A 10,454-nucleotide genomic window follows, 5' to 3' on the forward strand; every position below is an offset into this window, starting at 1 on the left:
AGTCATCGTCTTGTGAAGAAACAGAAAAAAAAATGTCCCGAAGTGCTAATTATTATATCCTTATGAATATTATTTAGTTTTGTGTTGTTTTTATGTTTTTTCTGCAAAAACTTAAGTTTTCTGAGATCTCTGTCTTTCTTCTAACTATAGGAATGTTCTCATTAATTTGAAAAGGTGCAGGATTAAATCCTAAGGGTTTACACAACTTTCTTCCAAGTCTTATTTCACTCTGTTCATAGTCCTTTAAGACAAAAACAGAAAGAAAGAATACTATTTACATTGCAAGCTCCTTGAGCACAAACAGCTTTGCTCTTGCAGCTTTTTATAGGAGTTAGTGTATGAAGTCTAGTCCTGGTTTTGCAGTGGCATTACGTTAGAGAATGCTAACATGTATTGCAACAATTTCTCCTTTTCTTAAATATTTAGGTGCCACCTCTGTTAAAACCACAACAACCAAAGCTCAGTGCCCTGATACTGTAATAGATGTATCAGGGCGCATATACAAACCGTGGGATGTTAGCACAAGTTTGGTGTCTTTCTAAGGGCCATTGGTGTTTTGAATCAGCTAATGCCAGTCTGTCATTAATCCTGAAGAAGAAATTTATTTCCTTGACCTGTTACTGCTAGAACTTGGAAGGAAACTGGATGTTTGGGTTTGGCATTTTGTGGACTTTTTTTCTTTTTTAAATGTCTGGTATTACTTCAGTGAGTATGTACCAGACATTAATATGTAAGCCAATTAATTTGTTTGAGTCATGTTTCCGTTGCTCCCAATTGTAAAATGTTAATTATTGGAAGAATATAGCAAATATTATTTAAAAAATGAGAAAGGATTCAAAAATGGATAAAGTGCATGGTGTGCCAAGCAAAACACACTATGTCAAAACTGTATGAAATGCAGAATCATGGTTCTGTTCTAATATTTCATAAAAAGAAGGAGAAAATGTCAACAGTTTACTAGAATGTATGAAAACTTGGGTTATTATATATAGAACTAGCACTGATGCCTATAGTTAATTTAGCCAGAGCTTTCTGTACAAGACTCAGTTTGTTTTTACTCTATTAAACCTTCGCTGTTTGGGCGGAGTTCCATCTGTAAGATATCTGCGTCAGGTTGATTTATTTTAAGTTCCAGCTAAAGTTCAGTAGCATGTAGTCTGAAAAAATACATGTTTTCACTGTCTGAAAAAAAACCCAACCAAAACCACCACCACCAAAACCCAAAACCAAAACAACCAAAACCAACCAAAACCAAACAACCCACAAACAACCCCAAAAAACCAAACAACCCCCCCTCCCCAACAAACAACCAAACAAAAAAATGCACCACCCACAAACCCCACAACTTCAACAGGTTTCTTACTGAGAAGCAGCAAGTTGACATGCAGCCACCTCCAAAACACAAACCCAACCACAACCTGCACACTGCACTGCAGTTTGCTATGCCCAAGAGAGATGTGTTTGCATCCTAAATTCTCCAAGGATTACATCTGTAGTGAGTGTGCTGCATCCATTTGCAGCTTCTATGTCCAAATGAGTGGTCTATCAGCAATTGGATGCTTGGGCGTGCTCCAGCCTCTGCCTTCTGGCCACCCACTGTGCCTGAAAGTATTTGGGAAAGCCCACTGTTCCCCCCATCTCAGAATTGTTCTGCTCAAGGAGCACAGGAGAAACAGCCCAAGTGATGGGACTGCTTGGTTCTAAGGCACCATCAGGCATGAAGGGCTCAAGGGGGCAAGGAGGGCTGGAAAGGAGCCAGAGATAGCATAAAATGTAGCAGTAAAGATTAAATGAATAGAGGCAAAATGGGAAAAGACAGTAAGGAAAAAACAAAATAGCGGAGTTCATAACAAAGTAACAAGCACCATTGCCTCAGAAATTTGTCTTTGACTTGAGGAATACTGTGAGCATCTTTTTTTCCTTTATTGAACAGATATGAAATCAACTGGAAAAGTCTCGGCCCCACCTCCCTGCGGGGTCAGTCTGTGGAAGGAACAGCTACTGAAACTATTAGTTCAAGTGACAGGGATCTCTTCTGTGTCACTACGAAGTTTTGACCTTTGCTGATGATAAAAGTGACGGGTCAGAGTAATTTCACATAATGTGCATTTCCATTGCACAAATTACTCTTTTTTAAAAAGTCTTGCTTCACAAGAAAGATGGTTGAGACCCCAAATCATCTTTCTAGCCCTCTGCTGGAGTCTCTCCAGTAATTCCTTGTCCTTAAATTGGGGAGCCCAGAGATTGATCTGAACATGATAGACACTGCATAAAGAAAACTGAGAGACATCTTTTCCTCCTTCAGTCACAAACAAGGGTCTCACATGAGAGCAGTAACAAGCAGTTGAAGTCCACTCCCATACATACCAGGCTGCCTTCTACCTCTATTGCCAGTCTTCACAGAGTCAATAGGAAGAACAGTTCAACAGACGTCCTTTGAGAAGGTTCCAGCCCTGCAACCTTTAAGCAAGTATCCATGCAAGAAAGATGTCGATTTCTGTGGGACTTCTTCCATTATGCATAGTATCTTAGGACTAGACTCTGTGATAATAGCAGTGGTACTCCAGCACAGGCAGCCCTCCAGTTACTTTTCCCTGAGGTGGATTACGGTCTGAATTATGCATGGGTTGAGGTCACTGCTGCTAGCATGCTTGGTTTTAAATTAGATTCTAAAGCCAAGTAGCACCTAAACTGGGAAGTACATCACCACCTAAGAGCTATTGCATTTTCCTTAACCACAGTGAACCTGTCACTGTGCAGCAGAAGAAAACCTTCAGTTTCTCAGTAGTGGTTTAGTATTGGCTGTGCCACAAAGTGCACAGTCACTGAGAAAAAAATGAGGCAGGTACTGAAAAAGCATGGGAAAAGTTTATCCTTAATAAGAACAGAAAATAGTGTTATTTCCATGCAAGAAAACAAAATGTCATTTGAAGACTCTGATGAAGCTGAGTATGACATATTAAAGAAAACAAAAGAGGTAAGTAGAAACTACTCTTTGCAACAGGTAGTAGATCTACCAAGGGGAAATGTGTGGTTAAGCAAGTGACATGAAGAAAATTCAGTGTGACTGATTTATCTAAAACTAGGAAGATGAACATCATTACTGCGGATTTTAATATCCTTTTTTCTGCAGAGGCTGGGATTGTAAAAATGTTATCTCCCCATATATCGTCACCTCGTATGGTCAAATGAGCTGCTGCGAAACCTCCCAGACATCATATCTGAGAAAGTGTATTTGTTCTGCTTGTTGATGTCTTTTGGAATTTCTTTCACAATGTTTTGAATCTTTCCCCAAATCGTTGTCATTTGTACATCTGACTGAGTGCATTTCCTGACTCATATATTTTAACACTTCTCTTATGCCCTCGAGCATCAACAGAAATGCATTTTTCATTGGCTGGATTGATGTTGCTGTTTTTTTCATTGCATTTGTAACGTGACATTTGTTTTTGTTTTGTTTTGTGTGTTTTTTTTCTCCTGGTATTACACTCAGAAAGGCAAAGTATTTAGAGAGAGCAAGCTGGTTCATTTTATTCTCTTGTATTAAGAGAATGCCTCTAACTGCAATGTTAGAGCTAATCTAATTAAAATTAATGACAAAAATCAGCATTTGAAAAAAAGGCGTATATTGAAATTTACAAAACACAGCAAGAAGTCAGGATTTGCACTGTATCTATGCACATTGATTACTTTGGTTAATGTGAAGGTCACCTAAGAGGCCATTCCTAACCAGCATCCATCCTGTGGATCTAGCTAGTGGGAAGGACAGCCAAGGCTGGAAGTTGCATTGCTATTCCAGGTGTGGGGCTGATCCCAGGTCTGAGCTCCCTCAGGCTTTTACCTTCCTGTGGTCCATTTGGCACGACAAATACCAGGCACAAGATGTCCCCAGCAGCAGTCCTGCAGTTCCCTCCTCCTAAACTCCAGCCCTTTCATCTCCTTAAGATTTCCTCTCTTTCTGTGTTGCCCTTAAGTAGAAATGCAGATGAGCAAGGGCAGCTAATGATTGTTGAGGACAATCCTGGAGGCTAATTCTAAATATCCTTTTTTTTTTTTCTTTCCCTACTAGTAGTCTAGCAAAGCTATTGTTTTATTATTGTATGGGAGAATTATAGTCGTACTCTTTGCACTGCCTTCAAGCAAATTGTTCAGATCTTTCTCCTAAATGAAGGAGAGGACAGTCTCCTGGCTGTTTCTTTTTGATACCCTGCAACACTATAACATGTGGTTTAGACCCATACTATTTCTTGTAATCTCCTCTTCTATCCGATTAACTTCACGTGTGTTTAACATTTGAGAAAAATGAAATTGAGACCTAGCAGTTCCATTTCCTCATGCTCCCTCCTCTGCACTGTACACTCACCACTTGTTTTTAGCCAAGAAGTGGTGCTCTACAGCTCAGTTGCTATGTTGTTCATATTGAGACTGCCAGTAAAAGATTTTCATTTGGCTTCTCTCAATCATTTAAGAAGTAGTAAAAATAAAAGTGAAGGGAAGCTTGCAGTCAGAAATACAGCCAAGCAAGGCTTGCAGTGAGCAGTCTTAAGAACTTAAAATAAATTACTAAGAGAATCGAATACAAAGCTTCAGCAAGTAAGGCAAATTTTTGGAAGACTGAGAAAATAGTGGATGTTAATTGAGAAGTTTCTCTAGATCTATTTTTAAGAGTTGTGTTCATCAAAATCCTTCATTTTCATGAAGAAACAATACACAGAAAATCAAGTTTCGAAATTACTTTAAAACCAGAAAAATGAACTTAAGTTAGAGTAAAAAAATCAGTTTGAAAAACAAACAAACAAACCACCTCATGGAAGATGACTGTTACACTCTCTTTTAATGTGTGCATCCCTCTGCTAGCTGGTTAGGTAAATTGCTCAATCCTCTAGTCCACTTAATCTCGGTAATGAGAATCCACTGGTAACATCACTGAAAAAACAGTGAGTCACTTTTCCTGAACCTGTTTACCACAGTTCTGTGTTTCTTCCTTCACTGGATGTCTCCACATTAAGAAATATGCAGAATGCAGAAGGCTGTCATGGTCTGTTGAGAGATGCCAAGGCACCTTGGATGTCTTCAAGATCTTTGTTCACTTGAAGTAAAACATTAGTTATGAAATGAGGGACCAAAGAGCTGGTGAAGAATGTGAAATTAGTAGAAACAATAGTACAGTACAACTTACAAAAATTAAATTTGTCATTCAAAAGACCAAAATAGCTCACAGTGTATTAAATCTACCTTCACTGGAGCACAAAGCATGTACCAGTCGATTACAGATTGAGTGAAAAGCCATATGTCAAATAGAGTATATGATAGATTGAAGAAAAATTACTTTGACTAGCATGAAAATTAAACCCAGTCCCAGATTCTTTGCATACCCCAAACTCTTATTGATTTGAATAGATGAATGCGTTGGGAATGAAGACTAGGTGCAGAACAGGCACTGATAATAAATATCCCATACCTTTTTGCAGTATCATTCAATTCCCCTTTCTCCCCTCCATAGCCCCTTGAAACATTTGTGTTTTGATATTGTTTTTTTTAAAAATCAATACATAAAAAAATTCAAGTTCCTTTTCAATTTCAGGAGCACAGGGGTGCGCTAAGATTTTTCCTTTTCTTTTATCACTTGCAGAAACTTTATATAATCCCCACAGCTTTATGTCCTTCTGGGACCGCAGTGGGATGACAGCCAAGTGCTGGCACCAGTGCTGCTGGTTCTGCCCTGCTGCTGGAGTCCCGACTGTCTGCAGCCTATGCAGAGGCACACTAAGAGCAGATGTCTGTGGTATGCGGCACATTTTGAGATGAACCTTTACAGACTTTTTGCATTGTATATCCCTCCATCTCCAAAATGTGGATAAGAAACTGCCTTTCTGTATTGAGTAAGATTCAACTGTTTGAAGAGCCCCATCAGTCTGGAGGATGAAGGGACCAATTCACAAGTGGATGCAGCCTGAATGTACAAGGAGCGTTAGGCAGCAGCAGAGCCATGTGCTGGGTGCTTGGCTTTGCGTGGAGACAACTGCAGGCTGGCAGCACAGATCTGGGGCCTGAGAAGAACAGATTCCTTGGCTGTGTTGCCTCTTATGTCTGGCTCTTTAAAAATGGCATGTGGGATCCAAAACCCTAATAGAAACAGTGGCACTATACTGAAAACAAGTTAATTCCCAGCACTGTGGAAGAAGGATGTGAGACAGGAGTTGGTTGGAAGAGTTTGTTCTTTTTAGCCTGCATCAACTCATGTCCCAGTACCCTGCCTCCCCCTGAAATACCCTGCCTGACAGGGAAGTTCTCCATGTGAATGTCAATGATTTTACAGTAGTATTGGGTCGGCCTCTCATTTGTAGCTGCTCACTTTACATTGTTTTGGTAGAGTGCAATGACATAAAGGTATCCTGATGCAAAAGAAAATAAAGTCTAGCCTCTTTGGTGCATTATAGCACCAGTTCTCGTTATGGAAGGAGTATTCACATACTTTAGGTTAGACATGTCTTCAGTGCCCTGGAAGTCGGAGGCAGATGTTTCCCTTTTTGTGCTCCATCTGGCAGAGAACAGGGCTGGAACCAGCCACACAGGCTGCCAGAAGAAAGTTAGCAAAGAGCAGAAACTTTTAAACACTGGAGAATTTGTCCTGAGTATTACTAATGAAAACAGAAATTCATTTCAAAGTATTTAGCCATAATTCTCCACTCTTTGCTATTTTAAGTGAGTTATTCCATTTTGTTGTCTACAACCACTCAAAGGTTGGTTTTTGTTTGTTTGTTTTTTTGTTGTTTGGGGTTTTTTGGGTTTTTTTGGTTTGGTTTTTTTCGGTTGGTTTTGTTTTTGGCTTTGTTTTGGTTTGTTTTTTTTGTAAGTTTCAGCTTTATGGAAATTGTGTGACATTCTTGAGGGCTGGGACCAGTTCCAAACTGTCTGTGCCATCGTTATTTTCAAACCTTGCTGAATTGTGTGACAACTTTAGCTCAGTGCCAGTATTTCTGTTTAGCACATAAGCATCAGATGGTGCTGTGTATGAACAAGTGTATGTGGACATGATAAACTAGCATCTACATACTGACTTGGAATGACTTCATGACCTTGGCTTTAAAATTATGCAAATTAAGGTTTGTCATTCTGAATTTGTCTCCTCTTCCCACTCCAAGAAAGAGGCAAGAAGAATGTGAATTTCTACATGTAGCAGCAAAATGTGGAGATTTTTTCAAATTGATTTCTTAATTAAAATTAGTGAATTCTATGGCAAGAATAGTATGTCCCAGTGGGGGGATGACACAAAGGACTGTTGTGAGAATTAGTAATAACCATGCAATTTGGAGACAATAATTTCTGTCAAATGTTCGGTGGCCTTCCTATTTCAAAGCACTTTAAAATGACAACTCTGATTTCCACTCTATGCATTGGTTTATTTATTGTATTCCTGAGCCATATGCATTTGTTCTTGCTTTTGGTGACTGTTACATTTGCATTTGGGAACTTTACAAGACAATGTAATGTGTAGCAGGAGTTTAATAAGGTTCTCAGAAAGCTCCTGGATCAGGCTGACCTTTCATACTTAGGAGTCCAGGAACTCAGTGTTTTACTTGCTTCTATGTGTTTTTTTTCTTCAGAGAGTACAGAGAAATTGAAAAAAAAAAAGATACAACAGCTTTCCAAATCCCTTTGCACTGCTAGCTATGAGGAAAGCTGATGAAAAATTGGGGAGGTAATAGGGAGAAATGCAATAGAAAGTTAAGAAGGCTGTAGTGGAAGATGAAGAAGGGTGACGATTAAATGCCAAGGATCCTGAACACAAGTTGTAAATAAACAAACAAACAAAGCCACCACCACCACCAACAAAAATCACAACCAACCAAGCAAAACTGCCAGGAATACCTACAAAATGATGAAATGAATTATTGTATACAAGGAGGTATTCATAACTTGCAAGAAGCAACAGCAAGATTGAACTGCTAAACTGAAATTGCTGAAATATCGATGCAGTACAATGGGATTTGTAGTCTCTATGACAATGTTAAGAGTAATCAGTTGTGGAGACTGAGTTACACTCATGCTTTACTGAATTCAAAGTTTTGGATACCTGATAGTCTATGTGATATGACTGACATGCAAAAGATGGAGTACACATAAAGGCACAATAACTTGATGCTCGTTTCACAGGCATATTGTATTAAAAAAGTCACATTTAAAGGAGAATGGAAAGAGCAAAAGGAAACATGGAATTTATTTTTGATGCAGTTCAGTGTGATCAAACTATGAGCACAGGGCTTTAAGAGGAATATAGGTTAGGATAGATAATAGATGCAAGGCATCATAAGTTGTCAGGGTAAAGTCTAATACTAGTGAAAGCTATAACTCACTTAAAAGCATTAAAAAACCCAACCTACCAACCATAAAAAACCAACACTAGAATGTGTATGCTGACATCAGAGGAGATACCACATCCAATAACACCAATACTGTAAATACGAGAATGACGAAACTGAGAGAAGCAATGGGATTAAGCTCATACCATGACAATGAAGAGCCATAAAGTGGGAAGGCAAAGAATATTTATAGGAGGAAAGACATCAAAAACTGCAAAAGACACGGGAAGACACCAATCTACAATTTAAATAGTATATATGTCGAGCAAAAGGGGCGGAATGAAGGAGATGAAATATTATGCAATAACGCATCTGGGTCACCTAGAAACCCACTGAACAGTTTTGAATGAAATGCTAGTACTGGGGGATTGTTCCATATTTCTTGATGTGGTATCAGCAATAAAGAAGGATGACCAAATTGAGTCTGCATTTAGGTAAATGTGATTAAATTTGATTATAAATTAAAAATTGCAATTGGAACAGCTGTTACCACTATTAAAAACACCAGCATACAAGGAAGAAAATATGCAAAACCCCAGTGTCACTAGTCCATTAACACATTTGAACTGTTTGTTGTTGTTGTTTGTTTGTTTTTTTCTGTCACGCTTTCACAATACTAGGTGAGGTGGCATTGTCTGTAGGAGTGTCAGCCATGTAAATTCTTCACATATCCACCAAAGAATCTAAAAGACAGTATAAAGCAAACTATCCAGGTGATATATTTGTAAATCTTTCAAGGCTGTGAAAGAGGAAGTACAAACCAGAGGTGATGCTACCAGCACTGTCATTGCTTTAAACTTCACTGATATTTAGAATAAAGGTGCTTAGAGTAGAAGTTTAGTAAATTAAATATCTTTAAAAATATTTAATTACAAATTGAAAATTATTATTTTAATGCATTTACATATCTGAGGATTTAAAACAAAAAATGTAAAAAAGCATGTAGGATTAAAATGAAATGATAAATTTCAAGGGTCTTCAGGTCCTTGGAGAATAATTTGATATTGATAGATATTGAGTGAGGGACAGGAAGGAATCCATTAAAAAAAAAAAAAAAAGGAAATTTCTTTCTCAAGGGAACGGCAACTACCAAGTATTTCCAGTAACTTCTTATCTTACAAGAATGGGATAAATAAATAAGGAACAACCTCTTACCAGAAGAGTTATCTCAATGTTTGAAGCAGTCAAAGAAGACAGAAAGGGAGCAGAATAGTAGGAAGTGAAGAATATTAGTATTAGCATTCCGTATGTTGCATATGCCAGATTTCTGGAAGGCACATTTAGACTCCCTTTCTATATGCTGAAAAGATCAATGTAATGAATATTTGATTTCCTTTTTGAGGGACTGTGAAAACTAAATGACATTTTTACCTGTCTTACATCTCAAGCTCATATAGTTTCTGACAGTAGCCATCTAGAACATGATGAATTGATAGATCCCAAAATACTATAATTGAAACAATATACATTTTATACAGCCAGAGAAGAGGACAATGCAGTAGAAACATTTAATTAGGATTATTTTATATTATATTAACAACTTGATTGAGTAATTTTGAGTTCTTATGTTTCATAAAATAAGACTGCTATATTATCCATATTCTGCTTTATTATCCATTTTATCACTGTCACAGTAATACAGCGAAAATAACCAATGCTGATTTGTTGGTCCAAAGCCTTTCTACAACAGATCCTAAGATCTGTTCCTAAGAGTTGGATGTTGACTCTGGTCTAAAAAGACAATTGCAAAATCCTCAGTAATTACGTATTTCTTCTACTGACTGTATATGCTAAGAAGGTCATGTTTGTTATTTACTGCTACCCGCATACTGAATAATTACACTCAATAAATTGCTTCCTGCTATGCCTTTCTCAGGTGATTGGGTAAGATTAGTTACAGCAGAAGGAACCTTCATCCTTTTAAAAAGGCAATCTATTTTTTCCAGGAACATAGGCATTCATTTAGCTTAAGGAACTGCCTGATAATCTATTTTGAGTTGCAATGGGTTTTTTTAATCACCTTTTCACATACCTATTCATTGTGGAAAACAGTGTAAATAAAGGGAAAATTTCTTATTTCATGGTTTTACT

The sequence above is a fragment of the Caloenas nicobarica genome, chromosome 1 (assembly GCF_036013445.1).
Source record: "Caloenas nicobarica isolate bCalNic1 chromosome 1, bCalNic1.hap1, whole genome shotgun sequence".
NCBI lineage: Eukaryota > Metazoa > Chordata > Aves > Columbiformes > Columbidae > Caloenas > Caloenas nicobarica.